Source organism: Macaca mulatta, chromosome 2 (assembly GCF_049350105.2).
Source record: "Macaca mulatta isolate MMU2019108-1 chromosome 2, T2T-MMU8v2.0, whole genome shotgun sequence".
Taxonomy (NCBI): domain Eukaryota; kingdom Metazoa; phylum Chordata; class Mammalia; order Primates; family Cercopithecidae; genus Macaca; species Macaca mulatta.
The window spans coordinates 27,702,797-27,729,690 of record NC_133407.1 but is presented as its reverse complement, the minus strand read 5'-3'; positions in this window follow the sequence as shown (position 1 = coordinate 27,729,690).

The following is a 26,894-nucleotide window of genomic DNA, read 5'->3' as shown; positions in this document are numbered from 1 at the left end:
ATCAAAAGGAATTGCTACATAATCATGGAAAGAAATTGTTAGTGACAGAATTCTAAACTCATTTTAATTTCTGTTCACTTCACTTCCTTCTTTTAAATGGCAACAACGATGGCATTCCTGTGATCTATACCATTTTAGCACCTCCTCATTCCCTATCACACTGTAAAAATATAAAAATGTTGCCCTTTCTCTTTCTAGACAAGCTGTGTTATTCCCAACATCGGGTGGTGAAGGTAACTTTTCAGGTCTTTATATACAGGATGGTAATGGCAAAATCTAGAATTCACATGAGGTACAGGGAGATAAAAATATTGAAGATCATATCTTGTTATGGAAAGAACATAAGATTTAGAACCAGACAGACCTGGATATGAAGACTGTCTCCACTATGTGCTAGCTTGCTATGTGACCTAATACTTGCTATATAACCTCCCTCAACCTGTTTCCTCACTGGCCACAATGGAAAATAAGTTCCATTTGTAAAGTAGCACATTGGACAATCAGCCCATGGTAGATGCTATTATTCACATTCATGGAGTGTCTCTACAAATGTTTGTCAAAGGCTTTTACTAGCTTTGTCATGTGAGGAGGTATTCCAGCCTGGAGTGTGACAAAGGCAACAGGCAGCTTTTTAGAGCTCTCCTACTTTATACATACATTCCTGAAGAGTCCTACTCATAGATAATTTCCTCAGGACCAATGTGAAGTTGATAGTTCAACTAACACTTCAGAGTGTGATGTTTCATTTTTGGAGGGCATATAAACCTGCATTTTCCTCACCAAAGGAATATAGGTAGCCACATTAGGATTTAGAAATCATGTGTGGAGCAAGAATTTGGCAGCAGAGATGTTTTTCTTGGAACTCTTCAACTACTTTACTTTGCCCAAGAGCAGATAAAAAGGACCTAAATCTATCTAGTTACAGATGACTTACCAGTTACTGAATACCTACTATTAGCAGAATGGATACATTTCTAAAATTTGAAACTGAACAGCTTGGTGTAGCTTTTAAGAAATTTAACATTTTTAAAAATTTATTATTATTATTTTTTAGACAGAGTCTTGCTCTGTCACCCAGACTGGAGTGCAGTGGCGCCATCTTGGCTCACTGCAAGCTCCGCCTCCTGGGTTCACACCATTCACCTGCCTCAGCCTCCCAAGTAGCTGCGACTACAGGCACCCACCAAGAAATTTAACATTATATTCTGATGCATTAATAGGTATGAAATTATTCAGAACAAAAGCACAATTTAGTTTTCTGTTCTTAGAAGAAAACAAAATTTTGTTCACTTGGAGGCATTTCAACTTACGAGGAACTAGGTAAGTTGTTTTGCTTCCATATTAGAGTGGAGAAAATTGATATGAAGTAGAGGTTAGTGAAATAAACTAGATTTTATTAATCTTGTAAAATTAGCCTTCCATTTTAGCCTCCCAGAGTCAAGTATCTATCAAAAGCTGAAGTTTGAGGATTCTGTGTGGGTGAGACTGAATTTAGGGAAGGACTTCAGGCCTTATGTAAGATGAAAGTTCTCTTTGAGTAATCAAAGATAAGCCCAGTCATGGTTCTGAGAAGGTGTGTCAGAGATTGATGGAAGCCTGAACTTCAGAAAGTATCCAGTTAGTGAGGGCTTATACCAGGACCACCTATACTAAGCTCATAGTGCAACTAAGCTCAGATGTTACTTGCTGATTTGGGGTAATGCTCAGAGGATGTTGGCTGTGTTGGGTACAGTTGGACAGGGAAGGACAGGACACTAAGTATGTATATGTTTAACCTCAGGGACTCCCTCTGAGCAGGCAAAGGAGAAGAGCAGCTGTTCAAAATCCTAATGAGGCAATTAGTGGCAAGACACTCTTTTGAGACATTTAAAAAGGAGTTGTATGATCATGAAGTTTGGCTTAAGGAAGTGATTGTCGTATTTAGGAGCATTTGGACAAGATGGGTATTACAACACTGTTCAACTATATTTCATGATTCCATTATCAATATCCATGTTAGCCTGAATCTACTGATGCCTTTTATTTGCTTTTACAGTTTTCCCTTTATCCTGAGGACTTTGCCAATTTTTTGAGACAAATCCTTTCCTAAGCATATAGTGGTAGGAGAATCTCCTTCTCTATTTTTCCCTTTAGAGAAATGCAAAATGACCTACAAGACTTGACAAGCACATGGTTTCCAGCACAAGGTAAATTCAAAGAGATTTTGTGAACAGTAAAATTTAGCCAGCTGGGAATGAAGAACAATATACTTTAAAGAATGCCCAGAAGTCAAATAGAGAAGGAGGTAAAAATGGAATGGTTTGTTGATCTCTTTGGTACACAGGCTGTGCTCAGAATAGATATCATGAGGGCAGTGGGTCTGAGAAGATAAGGCTGCTTTCCTTTTATTGAGCAGTTCTATTGTGAAAGCAAGGTCAAAAACACTAATAAAACAGCAAAAACCTGAGTCCAATAGTATAGATTACAAGAGCCTGTTCCTGGATGCTAATTAATGTTATCACAAGAGATGGCTAAAATGAGAATATTACCTACTAGTAAATTAACAGGATATGCTGAAACATATCACAAGGGAGGAATTGCCTATGCTAATCTCATATAAAAGAGATTGCTGCTGGCAAGTGGTCAGTGGTAAAGAGTTTTCTACATTATGTATAAACTCAAGGAATTATGACTTAAAGTATGCAATGAATCTTTAATTGGGAGAAATCATTTGTACAGGATAAAAGTACCATGGGAAACCCATGTGTCCTTTTTAATTATCTATAACGAATGCTGATTGTGAGCCATTTGAAAAGAATATGCTGCACTAAATCACTATGCCATAATCAAATTAGTTCAGCAACGTATGCACATGCATTTATTGTAGAAGTCAACAGGTTATTTCTATTCTCAGTCATCTTTGACTGTGGTCTGATTGTTAGCTGGAGTTACATGGAAATTAAACTACGTTGATTCTTTCCTGGAAGCCAATAAAATCACTATCTCAATTATTTCACAAGTGAGATCTAACTTATTTTTAATTGTGAATTCAAGTTTTCTTAGATTTTTCTCAATAGTAGAGAGAGAAGAAGGTCTTGATAAGATAGGGAAAGTGAAAAAATGCCCCCCAAATTGTGGAAAAAGAGTGAAATATATATATATATACACACACACACACACACATATATGTATACGTGTGTGTGTGTGTTTGTATATATATAAAGGTTGATACAGCAGTTCCTAGATTGTGTCTCAGACCTGAAGCACTAAAGTATATTGAAGTAGATTTACTAATATCTTTCAATGGTCATAACCTATAGGACCCATGTAATAGTAATTTTAAAAAGAAGGTAATAAGCATGTACCTTTCCATCATCTTCTCATTCTCTCAGATTCCAAATCTGTGAGGCAATATCTTTCCTAGTTTTTTTGCTCTGTTTTGTTTTTGTACCTTATGTGACAAACTGGTCTACCAGATTCTGTATATTCTCTTGTTGTTTAAATGTTCTCTCCTCGTTCCTTCTGTCACTATCCTTGATCGTGTAGTTTTTATCAGTCATTAAGCCTCTTTCTTGACAATTTTGGTCAGCAGCTGCCATTCCTGATCTTAACCAAACTTCTTTATAGCATTCCTATTGATGATTCTCACTGACCCTATGACTTCTATATCTGTAAGCTGCTACTTTCCCCCCAACTCTTGACTTCCTATATAGGAACATCTAGATGTTTTTGCCTACTTTAAAAATACTGGATTTCTTTATGAATCTCTTGTCTCTCCCTCTTCTATAGCTACGCAGTTTTCCTGATTAGAAAGTAAGCTCCAAAAATCCTATGATTTATCTTCAGTTATCTGAAGGAGATTGATATTTCCTAAATCATTATCTCTAGATCAAGTTCGTTTTCTGACGTTAATACTGGCTTACACTTAGGTTAACTTGGTCAGCCCTCAGACATCTCAAACTCCCATTTGTCTGAAAGAAAACACATCATCTTGTCTCTATTTTGCATAATCTGAGTTCCAGAGCTGAGTGGCTCCATGCTCTACACAATTCCCCAAAACCCAAATCTCAAGGTCATGTATAAGCCCTTTCTCCTCTTACCTTGAACATCCAAGTATTTTGCATTCTTTTGATTTTGCACTCCTAAATATGTCTTGAATTCTTCCATTTATCCCCTTCTCCCTAAAATACCACATCTCATCTAGATTCTAATAAGTATAACAGCCTCCTACTTATTATGCTCCAGACTTGCCCGGACTCAAAATATTCATACTGCAGTGATCTTCCTTAAATACAATTTTAGAATATGTCATTGCCCTGCTTAAAATCTTTCAATGGATCCCCAACACCTTTAAGTTCACTAACGTTGATTTCTGTCCCTTCATTTTCTGTCTCTCTTTTTAATTTTCCATAGTCTATTCTTTTGCTTCTTTCTTTCTCTAAAATACAGTCACCCTGAATGTCTTAAAATGTTCCAAACATTTCATATCTGTTCCATTGTGCATACTCCTTCCTGTGCCTAGAACACTCTACCCTCTTTCTCCTGTCCTTTCTCACCACTCTTTGCCTGATTAATTCCCAGTCTTCTGTTCCCAGCTCTTGTGTTAGCCTTCTAATCTCGATGACTTAATACTTCCTCTGTGTGAACCCTTAGATTATTCACTGTATGCTGTATTATAATTTTATGCTTATTGATGTATCTCCTCTAATAGATTTTAAATTTATTGAGACCAGGGAATGTGCCTTTCTGCTTTTTCTTCAGTGTCTAGATTAGTTATCAGCAAATATTTATTAAATGAGTAAATAGAAGCAGAGTCCAAAGTATCTCAGCTTCCAAATTCCATGAATACTACTGTACTAGCATTTCACCTACCGTATCAAGTCATCCACACTTTCAACTGAAATTTAGAGTTTATTTGCAATACGACTCTACCTCCGAAATCCTATTGACTCCCCATTACTTCCTCACTTGACATAAAAAGTATTGAAGTAGCTAATCTGCCATAATAACTAAGAACATGAACTCCGGCCTTTAATTTGTCAGGTTTCTTATTATTTTCTAATGTTGTTATTGGCATAATACCCTCCATTAAAATATTTTATTGTGATACATATAATGTGTAAGATTATGAATAATATATGGGCACATAATAAAGCAAAATCTGATGTATCAACTACTTTGCTCCAAAAATAGAATACTAGCAACATCTTTCAACACATTGCGGGCCTCTCCCGGATTGTAATTCACTTCTTCCCTCCTTAAATATAACCGCTGACCTGAATTTAATATATAGTTTTCTCTTGCTATACTTTAAGTTTTACATATTTAAACATGAATCTTAAGCAATATATTCTTTAGTATTTTATCTTTGGGGCCTTTATAGGAATAAAAACATTAAGTGTATTCCTTTGTTCTTTTTTTCTTCACTGTTATGTTTCTGAAATTCACCCATACAGTAGTTATGTTTCATTTATTTTCATTGCCATATAATTCAATTTAATTATATGTGTATATTAATATACTCTTTATTATTGAATTGAGGATATTTGTTTTTAGGCCCATGAAGGAGATTGTTCTAATTTTCCTTTCTTACAATTTTTTTTTGTTTTGGTGTGGGTTATGATCACCTTATAAAGTGAGTTGGAGAATGTTTCTATTTTCTCCTGCCGTGAAGAAAGAAATTCTCTGTTCCTCAAATGTTTCACTGAGATTGTCTCTAAAACCATGTGGGTCTGGAAGTCTCATTTGGGATAGTTTTCTACTGAAGATTCAATTATTTTATGATTACAGGACTTAATTTAGATTCTTTATCATATCTTGAGTTAGTTTTTGTAATCTCTTACAAGTTTAATATTTAGTATTTTGCTGTGCTTTAGTGCCAATATTTTTATTTATAAAGCTATTTATTCTTTGACATTAGATTTTATTATTTAAAAGTTTTGTTTTTAATTTACAAATGTACAGGCCTTAAGAATCAACTTTGTTTACTTTATTCAGAATGTTATATTTTGCAGTCAGAGAATAAATATAGTCATTATGATATCTTTTGTTTTAATTTAAGATTTACTTTGTGGTAAGGTATATGTATGAAATATGACTTCTTTTAATCAATGATGCATCAATGGTTAAACCTTCTGTTGTGTGTATTATTAATGTCAGCCGTGTTCATTTTGTTATTTAATTTAACTTTTTCTTGTATTTGTGCCAGTTATTTCTTCATATATTTTGATTACGTTATTATGCTCATACACATATAGAATTTTTTTTTACCAAAAAATTAAACCTCTTATTAATGTACATCTTCTGTACCTCTAGTAATTTTTGCTTTCATATTTATTTTCTTTTATGGTATTTGAGCAAAAATAGAACTTATTTTCTTATTAACTCAGCATGTTTCTTTTATTATTTTAATATCAATCTTGGTTCGTAGGGGTTTTAGAACCTTTCTGGGTTCTAAACTATAGATAACTTTTAAAAATCACAGATTGAAAATATTTGTATTTAACTGGAGATATTAGATCATTTTGTTTTTATTTTGATTACAAATATTTTAAAAACCTAAGCTATTGTTTGTGTTTTTCATTTCTTCTGCTTTTTATTCCCTTGTATTTTAAGATTGAATGAGTTTTGTTGTAACAGCAGTCAAAATTATTATTTAATATCTTTTCTATACTGTTTATACATTTTTTAGTGGTCACAGTAGAAATTTTAACATGCAGGTTTTTTTAATCATTACCCTCTTCTCTCCCTCTACCCTTAAGTAGGCCCTGTGTCTGTTGTTCCCTTCTTTGTGTCCATATGTACTCATTGTTTAGGTCCCACTTACAAATGAGAACATGTGATATTTGGTTTTCTGTTCCTGCGTTAGTTTGCTAAGGACAGTGGCTTCCAGCTCCATCCATGTTGCTGCAAAGGATATGATCTGATTTGTTTATGACTGCATAGTATTCCATGGTGTATATGTACCACATTTTCTTTATCCAATCTATCCTTAATGGACATTTAGGATGATTCCATGTCTTTGCTGTTATGAATAGTGCTGTGATAAACATATGCATGCATATGTCTTTTAGTAGAATGATTTATACATTTTTGGATGTATACCCAATAATGGGATTGCTGGATTGAATGGTAATTCTGCTTTGAGTTCTCTGAGAAATCGGCAAACTGCTTTCCACAACAGCTGAACTAATTTACATTCTCACCAGTAGTGTATAAGCGTTCCCTTTTATCTGCAACTTATCAGGTACTGTATTTATTACCTGGGTGATGAAATAATCTGTACACCAAACCCCTGTGACATACAATTTACTTACATAACAAACTTACATGTGTATCCTTAACCTAAAATAAAAGTTAAAAAAAGAAATGTTAACATGCACATTTCACATACAAAAGATGGACCTTCTGAGGTGATTCTCTCTCTGACTGAGGTACATCCTTTATCATTTCTTTAAATAAGGATCTATTTGTGAAAAGCTTACTCAATGATTTTCATCTCTGTTTTAAACTGTCTTCATTTTATCTTTTTTCTCAAAAAATATGTATTGAAGGGTATATAGCTTTAGATTTTACTTTGAGGATATTATTCTGCTGTTTTATTTTTTTAACATCTAGTACATTGTCTGCGGCCAAATTGCTAGTTATTTGTTTACTGTTCTATCTTTTTGCTTGCATTTAAGGTCTTTTATTTCCTTAGGATTCTGTAATTCTCTTGTGGTGTAAATACTTGTAGATTTTTAAACAATTTATACTGTTTGACATTCTCTGTGGTTTCTTAATCTGAATATTTGTGACTTTCATCCATTAAGAAAAATCTCTCTTCATTCATCTCCTCAAATATTTTCCCTCTCTTCTGTCTCTATAAATTTAGACATATGGCATACTTAATCACTCTATCCTCCTTACCTCCCAGCTTCTCTTTTTTCTATCATTTTGCTTTCTGTAATATTCTTTTAACATGTTTATTTCTATCTTTCAGTGCACTAGTAACCTGTTAATTTGTGTTTAATTTACTCTTTATCCAATTTGTTGAATTTTTACACTCTTTCTCTTTTAAGAAACTGGCTTTTTTTTTTTTCCAAATTAAAGGACTGGTGTTTGATTGCTTTTATATCTTTAAATTCCTTTTTATAATGTTTCTTTTTAAAATAATATAATATAAACATATTTACTGTTTTATATCTGCTAATTTTGTGTCTATAGTTTGTGTGGTCTAATTTATTTATTTGGATATTAATTTTTCATTGGAAGATTTTTTCTTCATGTTATCAGTATAATTATTTTGAGGCCTGGTCAAAGTATAGTCCTCCAGAGAAAGTTACCCTTTATTTCTGCCAGGTTCCTAGAGGCACTACCACTGAGAACCGCTCCAATTTAAATTTATTTCCTTCTTTGGGTAACCTGAGGAACCCAAGTTGTATGCATACTGGCCTTTCACCAGCGTGTAGCTAGAAATTTTCGGGAAAACTTTCTTTTTTCTTGGCCAAAAGCTAAAGCAAGCATTCCCACTTCTTTCTGTCTTCAAAACAGTCTGCCAAACCCCGAAGATACTGAGGTTATCACTTTTTGGGAGTCCTGGTTTTATGTATTTATGTGGGTGTATTTGATTTAAACTTCCATTATATTCAGGACCCCCAAATTTGACTTCTGTTCCACTAAAACCCTTTGAATCCTAGTGCATAAGTGACCTTAGATTGGCACATGCCTCCATGGAAAATACCAGATGCAGTAGTAGCTTGCTTCTATGGATATTCTCTTTCTTGAACCTTTTATAAGCCATGCAACTTTGGTTATGCAATCAATTAATTTAAAACCTCTAAGTCTGATGAATCTACCTTTTAATGAAGGAGAGTTACAGTAGATGACCTTCTATTTTATGGCATTGCTCAAATATTTTTTCTCTTACATTATGTATGGTTTTCAACAACCTTCAAACTATATATTTTAGGTGTGGGTTACTTGGCGATCTTAATGGTAGAAAGAGGAAGTCGGCATACCAGACTTTGTGAAGAGTTCTCTGGGGACTTCAATGAAGGGGCTGGCCCCAATGAAGATAGTTCCAGTGCTTCTTCCTGAAATGAAGTTTACTTGCAACTCTGTCATCTCATAAACAAATTCCATATGCTGATGATAGCTAATGTGTTGCTTCTCCCAGAAAACATCTTGCATATTAAAAAAATTACTTTAAGATAATGCCTTCATTCAAAGAAGAGACTTAAAATGTAAAACTGCCAGGCACTCCGGCAAAACTTTTATGCAGAGAAAATTTATTTTATGTTACTCCAATTATGATTACAAGGTAAAGCCAGTTCATAGATATCAGTATTGAGGTAGAGATGCCAATACGCTTTCATCTGTGGCCAATAGACTTTGACCTAGTTTTTCTAGAACACGTGCAGGCAGCTTTATTCATTCAGCTATCTCCAGGAATTAGTGACCATAGTTAATAGGATCATCAAAAATATAGCACGGTATTGGCACATAAAAGAAAACTTAAATAAATTGAACTAAAGAATTACCATTATAATCATTTCATTATTCTTTCTTTATAGACCTTGAGTAAATGAAAATGCTTCTTTTGCTCCATAAAGATAAGCAATTTTACTCCCCAGTCTGAATATTATGACACTGATGAACAGCTGTGAATGAATCAAGTGCAGGGTAAATATACAAGGCAGCAAATGATTTTTAAGCTCAACAGCCCATGAACAGTAACTGTAATTAAACTCAATAAAGAACAAGAAAAGAGAAAAGATGTAGGGTGAAAAAAAAATATCACAAGAACAGCAAAATAGCCTGTAAAGATTGAAGGAAACCAGCAGAGCACCAGACAATTGCTGAAGCCACTTTGCTTTGTGTTCATCATAATTGATCATTTTGTGTCAAATATCCTTTTCTTTCCCCAAGGAATATAAAAGCTAAATTCATGGTCAATATGTCCTTGGATATATTTACTGGATTTTGGAGTGTATAACAAATGACTAGGAGAAATAAAGCACACTTCAAATTTTTTTTTCCTCTCTCCCTCTCTCTCTCTCGCTATCATTTTAACAGGCAATTTTCTGCATTTCATGGAAACACAGGATCTGAAAATGTCTTGACTAGGATGGTTTATAATTTCCTATGTTTGCTCCTAGCTTCTGCGTATTCAACCCATTTGACTCTGACATTATTTATCTATTGTTTTTCTCGCTGGTCTCATTTTCTTGTATTCTTGTCATTCTTTGTGGAATAGGCCTGACAGTTCACTGATGCTCTTATAAAACCTGACCATTGTATTTTCTTGATGCAACATTTAGAGCATATGGAGAAATTACAATAGACACAGCAGCGTGATTTGTTCCATAAGAGGGCAAGAAACTGGAAGGTTATCATGCCAATTTAAGTAATCACGTCTGTCTTATTAATATGAAAGAAAAATAATCTTTTTTTTTTTTTTTTTTTTTTTTGAGATGGTGTCTCACTCTGTCACTCAGACTGGAGTGCATTGGCTCCGTCTTGGCTCACTGCAACCTCTGCCTCCCAGGTTCAAGCTATTCTCCTGCCTCAGCCTCCCAAGTAGCTGGGATTACAGGCACATTCCACCAGCCTCATCTAATTTTTGTATTTTCAGTAGAGACGAGGTTTCACTATGTTGGCCAGGCCAGTCTCAAACTTCTGACCTCAGGTGATCCACCTGCCTCAGCCTCCCAAAGTGCTGGAAAAATCCTTCATGTTTCTGATTTCTCCTTCAAAAAGCATCTTTCCCAGTGTAAGCTTGATCAATTTCAGGGAGGTATAATAATCCAGTTGCAACTAATGGAGTATGTTTGAAAGATGTGAACAAAAATCGAATCAATGCGATGCAAGGGGTGATGACCCTATTTTGTTCATAAGCAATGAGAAATAGAACCTACTTCTCTCTTTTGTGAAGTTAATCGAATAAATTGAATAAAGTCATTTTGAATTAACCAATGATAATCTCTTTCTGATGTAGCCATGACATTAATAGAAATGATACAAAAAAAAAGGATTCAATCCAAATTGAAAACCGTTTGAACCAATGAGTATTTTGTTGTCACTGAATTTTCTGTTTTTCAAGAGGATGGCACTCAACTCTGCAGTATACTAAGTAATCACCGTAGATTTTTTGTCAAGGTTTTGTCATAATATTGGAGACATGATACAACAAAAAGGGTCAGGGTTCTTAGAACCCATGGCTCTAGATTCAAATTCCAATGGAATCTATATAACTCTAGCCATTGTCATTTACAATTGCTGAGATTTCTGTTGCAGAAATAAAGATAATAGTAACTATTTAGGATAATTCTGAAAGAGGGTGCAAGATCAAATATATATGTCATCGTAGATAGAGTATGCAAGATCATATGGAGTTTATATATAGCATATTATACATATAGCACATACCAGGAACTCAGTAAGTGGTAAACCCAGCCTTACTCCCTTTTCCTACTTGCAGCCTAACAATAAAAGCTAATATTAATTAAATACATCTTATGTGCCAAATAATTCACCTTTATTTCACTTATTGCTCAACATAGTTGTTGCAATCATCTTAAATATTATACTACTTTGCTTTGAATTTCTTATTCTGCATTCACTTTTGCTGTAAAGTAGCTTGTCCAAGGATGCACTGCTATTAAGTGCCAGAGGAATTAGAACTCAGATTTGTCTGATTTTAGGACCCACGTTCTTAACCACACTAAAACTTCTCTGCTTCTCTAACATACTGAAAAGAGACAGAAGGTTTGCTTCAGCAAAATCACTCCTTTCATTACTAAACGAAGTGCTTGCCTGATTCCTGGACTCCATGGATGACCTCCTGGCTCTAAGCAATACTGCTCTGTATTAGTTTTTTTTTGTTGTTGTCTAACAACTTACCACAAAACTGCATGCCTTAAAATACATATTTATAATTTCATAGATTCTGTTCTCCAAGAATCTTGACCTGGCTTATTTGTGTCCTCAGCTTTATAATTTTTCAGAATCCCCAAATCAAGGCATTGGCTCAGGGTCTGCAGTCTCATCTGAAGACTCAACTGGGAAATAATCTGTTTCCAAGCTTACTCATCGCTTGTTGGCAGCATTAAGTTCCCAGTTAGCTAAGTGAGGGCCTCAGATCCTCACTGGCTATTGGTGAGAAGCTACTGTTATGAACTGAATTGTGTCCCCTTACATTTATATGTTGAAGGCCTAACCCTCAAGGTAACTGTATTTGAAATAGGGCCTTTAAGGAAGTGATTAAGGTTAAATGAGGTAATAAAGGTAGAAATCTAACCAAATAGGACTGGAGTTCTTATATGGAGGGGAAGACCAGAGATATCTCTCTCTCCATGTGCACACCAATGAAAGGCTATATAAGGGCAAAGGCCATATGCCCAGCTCCAACCCAAGGAGAGAGGCTTCACTAGAAACCAACTCTATGGACATCTTGATCTTGGACTTCTGGTTTCCAGACCTGTAAGAAAATAAATTTCTGGGGGCAGAGCAAGATGGCCGAATAGGAGCAGCTCCAGTCTCCAACTCCCAGCGCCAGCGACACAGAAGACCGGTGATTTCTGCATTTTCAACTGAGGTACTGGGTTCATCTCACTGGGGAGTGCCGGACGATCGGAGCTGGTCAGCTGCTGCAGCCCGACCAGCGAGAGCTGAAGCAGGGCGAGGCATTGCCTCACCTGGGAAGCGCAAGGGGGAAGGGAGTCCCTTTTCCTAGCCAGGGGAACTGAGACACACAACACCTGGAAAATCGGGTAACTCCCACCCCAATACTGCGCTTTAGGAAACAGGCACACCAGGAGATCATATCCCACACCTGGCCGGGAGGGTCCCACACCCACGGAGCCTCCCTCGTTGCTAGCGCAGCAGTCTGTGATCTACCGGCAAGGCAGCAGCGAGGCTTGGGGAGGGGCGCCCGCCATTGCTGAGGCTTAAGTAGGTAAACAAAGCTGCTGGGAAGCTCGAACTGGGTGGAGCTCACAGCAGCTCAAGGAAACCTGCCTGTCTCTGTAGACTCCACCTCTGGGGACAGGGCACAGTAAACTAAGACACACAGACACCTCTGCACAGACGCAAACGACTCTGTCTGACAGCTTTGAAGAGAGCAGTGGATCTCCCAACACGGAGGTTGAGATCTGAGAAGGGACAGACTCCCTGCTCAAGCGGGTCCCTGACCCCTGAGTAGCCTAACTGGGAGACATCCCCCACTAGGGGCAGTCTGACACCCCACACCTCACAGGGAGGAGTACACCCCTGAGAGGAAGCTTCCAAAGCAAGAATCAGACAGGTACACTCGCTGTTCAGAAATATTCTATCTTCTGCAGCCTCTGCTGCTGATACCCAGGCAAACAGGGTCTGGAGTGGACCTCAAGCAATCTCCAACAGACCTACAGCTGAGGGTCCTGACTGTTAGAAGGAAAACTATCAAACAGGAAGGACACCTACACCAAAACCCCATCAGTACATCACCATCATCAAAGACCAGAGGCAGATAAAACCACAAAGATGGGGAAAAAGCAGGGCAGAAAAGCTGGAAATTCAAAAAATAAGAGCGCATCTCCCCCGGCAAAGGAGCGCAGCTCATCGCCAGCAACGGATCAAAGCTGGACGGAGAATGACTTTGACGAGATGAGAGAAGAAGGCTTCAGTCCATCAAATTTCTCAGAGCTAAAGGAGGAGTTATGTACCCAGCGCAAAGAAACTAAAAATCTTGAAAAAAAAGTGGAAGAATTGATGGCTAGAGTAATTAATGCAGAGAAGGTCCTAAACGAAATGAAAGAGATGAAAACCATGACACGAGAAATACGTGACAAATGCACAAGCTTCAGTAACCGACTCGATCAACTGGAAGAAAGAGTATCAGCGATTGAGGATCAAATGAATGAAATGAAGCGAGAAGAGAAACCAAAAGAAAAAAGAAGAAAAAGAAATGAACAAAGCCTGCAAGAAGTATGGGATTATGTAAAAAGACCAAATCTACGTCTGATTGGGGTGCCTGAAAGTGAGGGGGAAAATGGAACCAAGTTGGAAAACACTCTTCAGGATATCATCCAGGAGAACTTCCCCAACCTAGTAGGGCAGGCCAACATTCAAATCCAGGAAATACAGAGAACGCCACAAAGATACTCCTCGAGAAGAGCAACTCCAAGACACATAATTGCCAGATTCACCAAAGTTGAAATGAAGGAAAAAATCTTAAGGGCAGCCAGAGAGAAAGGTCGGGTTACCCACAAAGGGAAGCCCATCAGACTAACAGCAGATCTCTCAGCAGAAACTCTACAAGCCAGAAGAGAGTGGGGGCCAATATTCAACATTCTTAAAGAAAAGAATTTTAAACCCAGAATTTCATATCCAGCCAAACTAAGTTTCATAAGTGAAGGAGAAATAAAATCCTTTACAGATAAGCAAATGCTTAGAGATTTTGTCACCACTAGGCCTGCCTTACAAGAGATCCTGAAGGAAGCACTAAACATGGAAAGGAACAACCGGTACCAGCCATTGCAAAAACATGCCAAAATGTAAAGACCATTGAGGCTAGGAAGAAACTGCATCAACTAATGAGCAAAATAACCAGTTAATATCATAATGGCAGGATCAAGTTCACACATAACAATATTAACCTTAAATGTAAATGGACTAAATGCTCCAATTAAAAGACATAGACTGGCAAACTGGATAAAGAGTCAAGACCCATCAGTCTGCTGTATTCAGGAGACCCATCTCACACGCAGAGACATACATAGGCTCAAAATAAAGGGATGGAGGAAGATTTACCAAGCAAATGGAGAACAAAAAAAAGCAGGGGTTGCAATACTAGTCTCTGATAAAACAGACTTTAAACCATCAAAGATCAAAAGAGACAAAGAAGGTCATTACATAATGGTAAAGGGATCAATTCAACAGGAAGAGCTAACTATCCTAAATATATATGCACCCAATACAGGAGCACCCAGATTCATAAAGCAAGTCCTTAGAGACTTACAAAGAGACTTAGACTCCCATACAATAATAATGGGAGACTTCAACACTCCACTGTCAACATTAGACAGATCAACGAGACAGAAAGTTAACAAGGATATCCAGGAATTGAACTCATCTCTGCAGCAAGCAGACCTAATAGACATCTATAGAACTCTCCACCCCAAATCAACAGAATATACATTCTTCTCAGCACCACATCATACTTACTCCAAAATTGACCACGTAATTGGAAGTAAAGCACTCCTCAGCAAATGTACAAGAACAGAAATTATAACAAACTGTCTCTCAGACCACAGTGCAATCAAACTAGAACTCAGGACTAAGAAACTCAATCAAAACCGCTCAACTACATGGAAACTGAACAACCTGCTCCTGAATGACTACTGGGTACATAACGAAATGAAGGCAGAAATAAAGATGTTCTTTGAAACCAATGAGAACAAAGATACAACATACCAGAATCTCTGGGACACATTTAAAGCAGTGTGTAGAGGGAAATTTATAGCACTAAATGCCCACAAGAGAAAGCAGGAAAGATGTAAAATTGACACTCTAACATCGCAATTAAAAGAACTAGAGAAGCAAGAGCAAACACATTCGAAAGCTAGCAGAAGGCAAGAAATAACTAAGATCAGAGCAGAACTGAAGGAGATAGAAACACAAAAAACCCTCCAAAAAATCAATGAATCCAGGAGTTGGTTTTTTGAAAAGATCAACAAAATTGACAGACCACTAGCCAGACTAATAAAGAAGAAAAGAGAGAAGAATCAAATCGACGCAATTAAAAATGATCAAGGGGATATCACCACCGACCCCACAGAAATACAAACTACCATCAGAGAATACTATAAACACCTCTACGCAAATAAACTGGAAAATCTAGAAGAAATGGATAATTTCCTGGACACTTACACTCTTCCAAGACTAAACCAGGAAGAAGTTGAATCCCTGAATAGACCAATAGCAGGCTCTGAAATTGAGGCAACAATTAATAGCCTACCAACCAAAAAAAGTCCAGGACCAGATGGATTCACAGCTGAATTCTACCAGAGGTACAAGGAGGAGTTGGTACCATTCCTTCTGAAACTATTCCAATCAATAGAAAAAGAGGGAATCCTCCCTAACTCATTTTATGAGGCCAACATCATCCTGATACCAAAGCCTGGCAGAGACACAACAAAAAAAGAGAATTTTAGACCAATATCCCTGATGAACATCGATGCAAAAATCCTCAATAAAATACTGGCAAACCGGATTCAGCAACACATCAAAAAGCTTATCCACCATGATCAAGTGGGCTTCATCCCTGGGATGCAAGGCTGGTTCAACATTCGCAAATCAATAAACATAATCCAGCATATAAACAGAACCAAAGACAAGAACCACATGATTATCTCAATTGATGCAGAAAAGGCTTTTGACAAAATTCAACAGCCCTTCATGCTAAAAACGCTCAATAAATTCGGTATTGATGGAACGTACCTCAAAATAATAAGAGCTATTTATGACAAACCCACAGCCAATATCATACTGAACGGGCAAAAACTGGAAAAATTCCCTTTGAAAACTGGCACAAGACAGGGATGCCCACTCTCACCACTCCTATTCAACATAGTGTTGGAAGTTCTGGCTAGGGCAATCAGGCAAGAGAAAGAAATCAAGGGTATTCAGTTAGGAAAAGAAGAAGTCAAATTGTCCCTCTTTGCAGATGACATGATTGTATATTTAGAAAACCCCATTGTCTCAGCCCAAAATCTCCTTAAGCTGATAAGCAACTTCAGCAAAGTCTCAGGATACAAAATTAATGTGCAAAAATCACAAGCATTCTTATACACCAGTAACAGACAAACAGAGAGCCAAATCAGGAATGAACTTCCATTCACAATTGCTTCAAAGAGAATCAAATACCTAGGAATCCAACTTACAAGGGATGTAAAGGACCTCTTCAAGGAGAACTACAAACCACTGCTCAGTGAAATCAAAGAGGACACAAACAAATGGAAGAACATACCATGCTCATGGATAGGAAGAATCAATATTGTGAAAATGGCCATACTGCCCAAGGTAATTTATAGATTCAATGCCATCCCCATCAAGCTACCAATGAGTTTCTTCACAGAATTGGAAAAAACTGCTTTAAAGTTCATATGGAACCAAAAAAGAGCCCGCATCTCCAAGACAATCCTAAGCCAAAAGAACAAAGCTGGAGGCATCACGCTACCTGACTTCAAACTATACTACAAGGCTACAGTAACCAAAACAGCATGGTACTGGTACCAAAACAGAGATATAGACCAATGGAACAGAACAGAGTCCTCAGAAATAATACCACACATCTACAGCCATTTGATCTTTGACAAACCTGAGAGAAACAAGAAATGGGGAAAGGATTCCCTATTTAATAAATGGTGCTGGGAAAATTGGCTAGCCATAAGTAGAAAGCTGAAACTGGATCCTTTCCTTACTCCTTATACGAAAATTAATTCAAGATGGATTAGAGACTTAAATGTTAGACCTAATACCATAAAAATCCTAGAGGAAAACCTAGGTAGTACCATTCAGGACATAGGCATGGGCAAAGATTTCATGTCTAAAACACCAAAAGCAACAGCAGCAAAAGCCAAAATTGACAAATGGGATCTCATTAAACTAAAGAGCTTCTGCACAGCAAAAGACACTACCATCAGAGTGAACAGGCAACCTACAGAATGGGAGAAAATTTTTGCAATCTACTCATCTGACAAAGGGCTAATATCCAGAACCTACAAAGAACTCAAACAAATTTACAAGAAAAAAACAAACAACCCCATCAAAAAGTGGGCAAAGGACATGAACAGACATTTCTCAAAAGAAGACATTCATACAGCCAACAGACACATGAAAAAATGCTCATCATCACTGGCCATCAGAGAAATGCAAATCAAAACCACCATGAGATACCATCTCACACCAGTTAGAATGGCAATCATTAAAAAGTCAGGAAACAACAGGTGCTGGAGAGGATGTGGAGAAATAGGAACACTTTTACACTGTTGGTGGGATTGTAAACTAGTTCAACCATTATGGAAAACAGTATGGCGATTCCTCAAGGATCTAGAACTAGATGTACCATATGACCCAGCCATCCCATTACTGGGTATATACCCAAAGGATTACAAATTATGCTGCTATAAAGACACATGCACACGTATGTTTATTGCAGCACTATTCACAATAGCAAAGACTTGGAATCAACCCAAATGTCCATCAGTGACAGATTGGATTAAGAAAATGTGGCACATATACACCATGGAATACTATGCAGCCATAAAAAAGGATGAGTTTGAGTCCTTTGTAGGGACTTGGATGCAGCTGGAATCCATCATTCTTAGCAAACTATCACAAGAACAGAAAACCAAACACCGCATGTTCTCACTCATAGGTGGGAACTGAACAATGAGATCACTCGGACTCAGGAAGGGGAACATCACACACCGGGGCCTATCATGGGGAGGGGGGAGGGGGGAGGGATTGCATTGGGAGTTATACCTGATGTAAATGACAAGTTGATGGGTGCAGCACACCAACATGGCACAAGTATACATATGTAACAAACCTGCACGTTATGCACATGTACCCTACAACTTAAAGTATAATAATAATAAATAAATTAAAAAAAAAAAAAAAAAAAAAAGAAAATAAATTTCTGTTATTTAATCTACCCAGTCTGTGGTATTCTGTTATGGTAGCCTGAGAAGACTAATACAGCTTCCCTTAGCTTTCTGCCATGTAGACTTCTCCAACATGGCAGTTTGCTTCATTAAAGCATGCCAGCTGAGAAAGCAATAGAGAATCTGTTAGCAAGACAGAAGTCATAATATTGGAAACCGAATAACAGAAGTGACATCTCCTCCAGGTTATCCCATTCCATTGGTTAAAAGCAAGTTAATCAAGAGGAGATTGCACAAGCCTGCGAATACCAGGAGGTAAAGATCATTTGGACCACCTTAGAAGCTGCCTACCACACTTCCTGACTCTTAAGAGGCATGCATGAACTTGTTTCTCACTTTGAACCTGATGGCTAATGGTAACTCTTGAGCGCTAACTAGGTTTCCTGTCCACCTGATTATGCTATTACTCCACCTTTGATTATTTGGAATTACTTTGTGAGGTTATAGGTATACCCTTCCCAGCAGTCTCTTCCTTGAGTTCAAATGTGAAGCAAAATAGAGTTCTGTCTACCAAGAGGATCCCTTTTCACCCATCTTACACATTTTCCTGCTTGAGGGCTTGAACCTGGAAAGGCAGAGTTTAAACATGTTTTTCATCTCCTCTTTTTCTTAACTTTCCTTTTTTTCTCCACAATCTGTCAGGACTGGAAATAGCTTATCCTCAGTTTTCTTCCTGTTTGGAAAAGAATTCCACTTTGTATAGCTGTACGATCAAGTTGACAAGGGTTACCGCTTTATATTTTAAATAAAAGAAAGATGATAAGAAAATGAACATAAATCATTTTTTTAGACAAACTAGTTTTCACAATTGTCTTTTTGGAGACTTTAAAATTTAGCTGTAGATGGAAAAAAAGAATCTTAACTGTAGTCATGCTGTAATTGCTGTAGTACCCTCCTGGCACTTCCCTAACCCCTGGCCTTGAAGTCATGTCTTGGGGCAATCAAGAAAAAAAATACGTATAAGGAAATATAAAGATTGAAAAGGACATAAATATTTTTAAAATATTATTTGTTGCAAGGAGTTTTTTTTAATAGAGAAGGATGAAAAGATTTATAACCTAAAGAATTTGTCTAATTATTCTTTGTACACAAAACTTTAACAAAATTGGTATGTGTGCAGGGCACAGTTTGGAGCAAAGCCAAACCACTCTAATTCTGGCAATGTAGCAGTACATCTGTTCCCAGGCTAATAAAAAGACTTGTGAAATCATAATTTCATATTTGAATCAATTGCAGTTTCCTAATCAGTGATTAGGAAAAGGAGTGTCAGGATTTTAGTGACACTATTTCAGAAAGTGTCAGAGTACATGGCCTTTCAGGCCACATGGATATAAGCCAGAACCACCAGGCTGCCCATTACCTAAAACATTCACAATCACCTTGGAATCACAGATGCTGGGGCACCTGACCCACTCAAACTGCATTGCCTTTGCGTCTGCTTTCTTATAGAGACAGAGGCAGACTATGTATGCATAGGCCTACAGTCTCAGTGGGGGTTGGAAGATGTTTTTTGCCAAGAAACAGAATCAGAATGAAAATTATATCTTAGAAAGATCTTTGTAGGATTTATATTAAGAACCTGATCTTTTCACTATCAGTAATACTAAGTTTATAACCTCATTACCAGACTCAAAGCATCCAGTGTTTTGTTGAACCTCTGGAGCACAATTAGGAAATGTCCCTTGGGACCTGAGTTGTTAGTGAGTATGACATACAGATCTGTGCAATAAAGATCAGAAATTATGAATCTACTTATACTATAGTATGGGCATGTCACATATATTATTATTCTGTGTTTGCATCCATGAATGCAGAACTCAATAAAATAGAATTGTCTTTCCTAAGATTTCAAGAACATATATGTGTGTTATTTCAGACTGTGCCAACTGTATCATACACACATGCATTTTTTTCAGCCATTCAAGATTCAACAGAAATTTACTGAGTAGTTACTACATTTTAGGAACTATTGAGGGTAACAAAAACTTAGACACTTATGTACTGGATGGTGATTCCAGCATAACAATAATAGAGATTTTCTACTTCCTTCAAAACATGATTTCCTACAAAGTAAGTTCATTAAGCCTTGAGCAAATTATTTGCCAAGAAAGAAAAGACCTCTAATAATGGAGTATTTTCTAGTAGCAGAATTTATAAAATTATATAATATTGGTTAACGAGGCAGATATTTCTACAAAAAGTTATCTGATCTTACAATGTCTTAGAATTGGAAAAGATTTTACAAACCATTTAGTTTATCTCTTTAGAAGGCAGAATTCAGTAGACTATATGAAATTCAATGAGAAGGATTAGGCTTATTTTGTTTAGTTTCAAGGTATTCATTCGGCCCAGAATTGACATAGTTGAAACAAAATCATATTTGATCTACTATTCCAATCCAAAAGTATTTTCCTTTAGGCCCACAAAAAAGATAAGAAGGTAGGAGGGAAAAAAGCAATACAATGGGGCTAAGTAAGACCTCACCTGATATAACAACATACAAAGGAAAGAGGTTTTGGCAAATGTTATCGCAAGATAGCCATCATCAGTCCCTTTCCTTCTTACGTGCACATGTTGCCTTTCACATGAAAGGGCATATTAAAAGTGTATCCCCTTCCCTTAGATGGAGAGTAGGCTTAGTGACTTGCTTGAATAATAGATCTTGGTGAAAATGATGTCTGGGACTTCCCAGGTCAAGTCATGAGATGCTTTGAAACTTCCGCCTTGTTGGCAAACTCTTGGAAGGCTTGCTCATGGATTCTTGCTCAGGCCGGGTGCAGTGGCTCACGCCTGTAATCAGCACTTTGGGAGGCCGAGGTGGGCAGATCACCTGAGATCAGGAGTTTGAGACCAGCCTGGTCACCATGGCAAAACCCCATCTCTACTTAAAAAAAAAAAAAAATTGGTTCTTGCTCTTGAAACTCAGACACCATGCTTACAGAAGCCCAAGTCACATATAGAGAACATGTGTACTTTTCATAATTAAGTGCCTAACTAAACATCCAAAAAGCAGCCAATATCAACTAGGTCAGTTTTCAGGTAATTCCAGTACCAGCACCATTTGACAAACACCACATGAAATACCCCAAGCAAGAAATGCTACATTGAGGCCAGTCAACCCAGAGAACCTCAGAATATAATGACACGTTATTTTAAGCCACTAAATTTTGATGTTGTTATGTAGTCCCAGCTGTGTACATCCTAGGCCTAATCAGTAACTTAGGATTAAATCAGAAGACTTAGTCCTTCTCATGGAATCTCACAGAATCTATTGAACATTGCTCTCTGAGAAGCTAAACTAGGTGATTCTTAAAGTCTCTTTCAACTCTAAGATTCTTTTAATAAATATGATTTTCTGTAGAAATATTATAATATCAGAATAAATGACCACTGGTCTTGAGGTTTAGATTTGTTGCTGAGGTGTCAAATGTTTAAACATGTAATTAATTGTAGTTGAAAACCTCTTCTCAAATTTAACAAAATATTTCTAATAAATATAAATATCCCAACACTCTGCCTAGACCCCAAACACCATAACATGTATCATTTATATACAGCAAGACTATGAAATCATGGTTTTTAGTACAATGAAAGGCAAATTTGGACATTGAGCAAAATTATTGTATGTAATCAACAGTTTTTATTCATTTTCCCTTTCCTATAAAACCCAGAATTCTGAAAGCCAGAAAATCAGTGTTTCATATCTTGATAGCTTTTGAGTCACCGTCTTCTTTTTTCTGACATACTTGCTTCTTGCTGTTTTTAAAGAAAGCAGCATATATAGGATACTTTGTACTCAGAGCTGGATTAAAATCTCAGTTGTAAAACATAGTTGTATGATTTTAAGTAAAATGTTTTTTAAACTTCTTTTGACACCATGGTTTTCATCTAAAGTAGGAATTAAATATTCTGTCTCCAATGCATTTTGTTAATTCTGATTTTTAGTTTGTTATCAATAAAGCTGTTTATCATCATATAAAAAGCAGGCATTATGGTAAGACTGTTGAGTGAATGAGACTGGCAATCTAAATGGAAATAACATGATATTTTTATTGTATCCCTCAAAGACACCATCTCATGATATTATCCTTTGTCACTGCTGTCTTGCTAAATTTTCTTCCCTTTACCTACTTGTCTTTCTCGTCATAGCATTCTGCCCAAATTCTAGAATCAGCTAGCATTACTGGCTGAATTAATAACCATTTTACCTTCTGAGAGTTTTGCCTATGATTATTTTTTTCCACCTCTATATTATCAGGACTTTACATGTTGCCTAGGCCAGAATAGGTGCTCAATGAGTATTTTTAGAATAAGTGAATGAGATGCAGGTAGGTGTGACAAAGACATGACTAAATTACCTATTTGTTCCTCATTGTGAATTAAATGAGATGATTTATTAAATAATTCCAGTTCTAATTTTAGCACATAGTTGAAGATGTCAGAAGGTATTTGTTTCGTTATTTACTCTTTAGTTCCTTTTAAATGAATGCTGTTTTTTCTATTTAAGAAATTATAGCAATAAAGAAAAAGTTTTGGGAAAAGGAGACTTCCTGATACTTCTAAAATATACCATCTGGGGAGTCACCTAATTTCTTATGGGATGAAAAAAAAATTAAAAACTTCTTACAGGGCAACAGTATTTAGTTTTCTGGGCAAAAGGATTCTGTGAATACAGTATTCTGTGATTCCATATCCCTTTTGCCACTTTTGCTTGCATTCACTGGCAATCTTCAGAATAGTGAGTATTGTTCAAATTCTAGAATATTTTTCCTCAGGAAAAGACAACAATTATAGAACAGCATGGCATTCCCAATTTTTGGAATAAAATACTGAAAAATAATTTAAACTGCCTCTTCTTAGGGTTGTTAATTCCATTTTAATTTCTATTATCAGGATACTTGAACTTCACTGTGAGATCAAGCTAGTATTGTGGGTGGTTGTTGGAGGCCGAAAAGAGTGAGGGTCGTGATCAACTCAGTGTACCACTGGAGGCTATATGAATAAACAGCAAACTGTTTGTCATAAATGCAGAATGTTGGCAAACTGACAAACTGCATCTGCCACCCAGAAGGAATGCTGAGGGCAGTCACACCCCAAGCGCAGTGTTTCTTGTGATTGGGCACATCTGAAGCCTGTTAGTAATAATATGAACCTGTTATCAATTAAGCAGCTGACCAATCGTTACCACCTCCTCTCTGCTCTTACTACCCAATAAATAGGAAGGGCTGCAGAAGTTCTGGGGCTGCCTTTGATCACTAGAAGCAGGGAGCTCTCTTCTTCTTCCCTGGTTCCCTTTCCTTTAAAACAGTTTCTTTTGTCTTAAGTTTTCATTTCTCTGTTTGTCCCTTTGTTCCCTTTGTTTAGTGTCATAGTGATGTAGTGAAGGTCTCAAGTAGTAACAATAATAACTGTGGTAATGTCGTCCCAAGTAGTAACAGTAGTAATTGTCATAGTGACAGTCTCAAGTAGTAACTCTTGTAGTGATGATCTCAAGTAACCGTGCAGTGGCCACAGGTGGTGGTGAAGATCTTTTGTTTTTAGGGACAGAGATTTCTGCAAGAGACGGTCTTTTTTTCTTGTTCTCTCTCTCCCTCTCTCTTTTTTCTTTTCAGCCAGAATCTTTGCCTTCTTGTCTCTGGTAGAATCTTTGCCTTCAGAGAAATTGTGTTCCCCCATACCAGAGTTCCTTCTCGAAAAATTTAGATTCAACTATACTTCTGGAATCTTTGCCAAAGACACAAAAAAATTTGTGTTAGCTAGTGTTGTTTGGATTTAGATCATCTCCTTTGATTTTTAAATTTTCTCCTTTGATTCACTGTAGTCCTTGCACAGCTTTGAAAATGATCCAAGGTAGCTTGCAACAGTGCAAAAAATTGATAAACTGAATGATTATATGTAACTTTGCCATTTTTCCTTGCATGGCACCATTAAAGACTCAGATACGGGGAATTCAGTGGGAGTTGGTGGGAAAAATATGCTATTTCCTATGTTTGGCATCTAATACTGGTCATTTTCATTAGCACATATTTAGCGTGATAGCAATTTATAGACAGAAATGGGAAGGGCACACATGCCCTTCCTGTTTTAGTAGATCCACCCTATAAGCCTGCTTATGATACAACACTCAGGACTTTCAGGATTTTTCTCTTAGACTTTGTCTTAATATATTATTGATGAATTTGAGGCAATCATTTCACAAGCTTGTACTAGGTAGAATTCTGTCATCTAGGAAGGGACTCTTTGAAGAAACCGGCCCTAGAATGTTTATTTTACAACACAGGAAACTAAATATTAGCATTATGTTTAATGTTCCTTTGCATCCCCTAATCTCTTGAGCCAGCTTACTCCCATAAACAGCTGTAGGGAAGTCTAGATGAGACTGGTACACAATGAATTTTAGACAAAGAATTGTAAAGACCCCCCCTCCAAATAAAACAAATATTATTCATGTAGAACAGGACTGCTGTTCAATAAAGATTACTGAAGCAGAAAATAAGCAAGGACTCAGCATTTTTTGAAACTAGCTGATATGTGTACTGTATGCTTTCATTATCACAAAGAAAGAGAAGAGGTTATTTCCATTTTTGCAGTGTACTAACCTCTTTACCTCTGGCTCAAATCAAGCTTGGAAAATAGAAAAATCAATTTATAAAAATAAACATAAACCCTTTTATCTTTTCTCTATTGGGCTGAGCCAGCAAGATGGAATGAAGAACATTACATATATGTGTGTGTGTGTGTGTGTATACACACACTACCCTTAAGTTACACAATGTGTACATGATTTTCTAACTTAAAATGCACGTATGTCAGAAATATATATGTAAGACTGATATGTGACTATGTCTATAAAATTCATACTTTGTAATGTATATAAACTGACATCTATCTAGAATATTGTCAGTAAACATCACCATTATTTCTTGGCAACATGTTCCATCTCTGCTTCTGGAACTCTACAGGCATGACAACACTTTCTGAAAAGCAATGAGAAACGCACATGTGAAAGTGCTAGAAACCTGGCAGATCAAATAAAGACAATAAAACGAATGAGAAGGTGCCAGAAAGGTAACCAGGTTTTGAGTCTTCTGTGTTTTCCCTTCAATAAAAGAGTCAGCATACTGTATTCTAAGTTGCTTTGAATTGAAGCACAGCATTTTTCTTTCCTTTCTGGATAAATCCTGATTGCTGTTTTCTTTTTTCTGAATGAAACCTTTCTCAGGCTCATTTGAAAAATTTGTTCTGGCAAGAACTGCCTCCCTTTTCAATAATCGCAGGCAACATTTTTATAGAGCTTTCCACTGCCTCTGCATGAGTAAAATTTTTCATAAAAATATTTTTATGAAAGTATATAACATACACAAAGGTAAGAAACATACGTCTTGATGACAGAGAGAGAAGAGCAAAGGAGAGACTGTGGACTCGTTTTCTTTGCTCACTCTGCAAAGTTAAGTAGGTTCTGTTTGCACACAAATAGCTAAATAAATGAAATATTTTCCCTTACATACTCCCATTATTTTCAGGTTATTACATACAGAAGTAACACTACAAGTAGCTAATATACTGTACAACTCAGGAAACACTGAAATCTCTACATATGTGTAAGTGAATATATGATCCATCTATAACCTATAACTTAAGGCTAAGGAGAATGTTGGCTTTTGTCCACACAAGAAAAGAAATATTAGAGAGCATATGAATTATGGTTCTATCTGTGTGCCTTACCCTTCCCAATATACAGATATTTACTGAACATTTATGTGCCAGGAAGTGTGGTGATTATGTGTCCGGAATTGGTGGGTTCTTGGTCTTGCTGACTTCAAGAGTGAAGCTGTGGACCCACACGGTGAATGTTACAGGTCTTAAAGATGGTGTGTACAGAGATTTTTCCTTCTGGTGGGTTCTGGTCTCGCTGACTTCAGGAATGAAGCTGCAGACCTTCACGGTGTTACAGCTCATAAAGGCGGCACGGACCCAAAGAGCCAGCAGCAGCAAGATTTACTGTGAAGAGGGAAAGAACAAAGCTTCCATAGTGTGGAAGGGGACCCCAGCAGGTTGCCACTGCTGGCTTGGGCAGCCTGCTTTTATTCCCTTATCTGACCCCACTCACATCCTGCTGATTGGTCCATTTTACAGAGAGCTGATTGGTCCATTTTACAGAGAGCTGATTGGTCTGTTTTGATAGGGTAATGATTGGTGTGTTTACAAACCTTGAGCTGGACACAG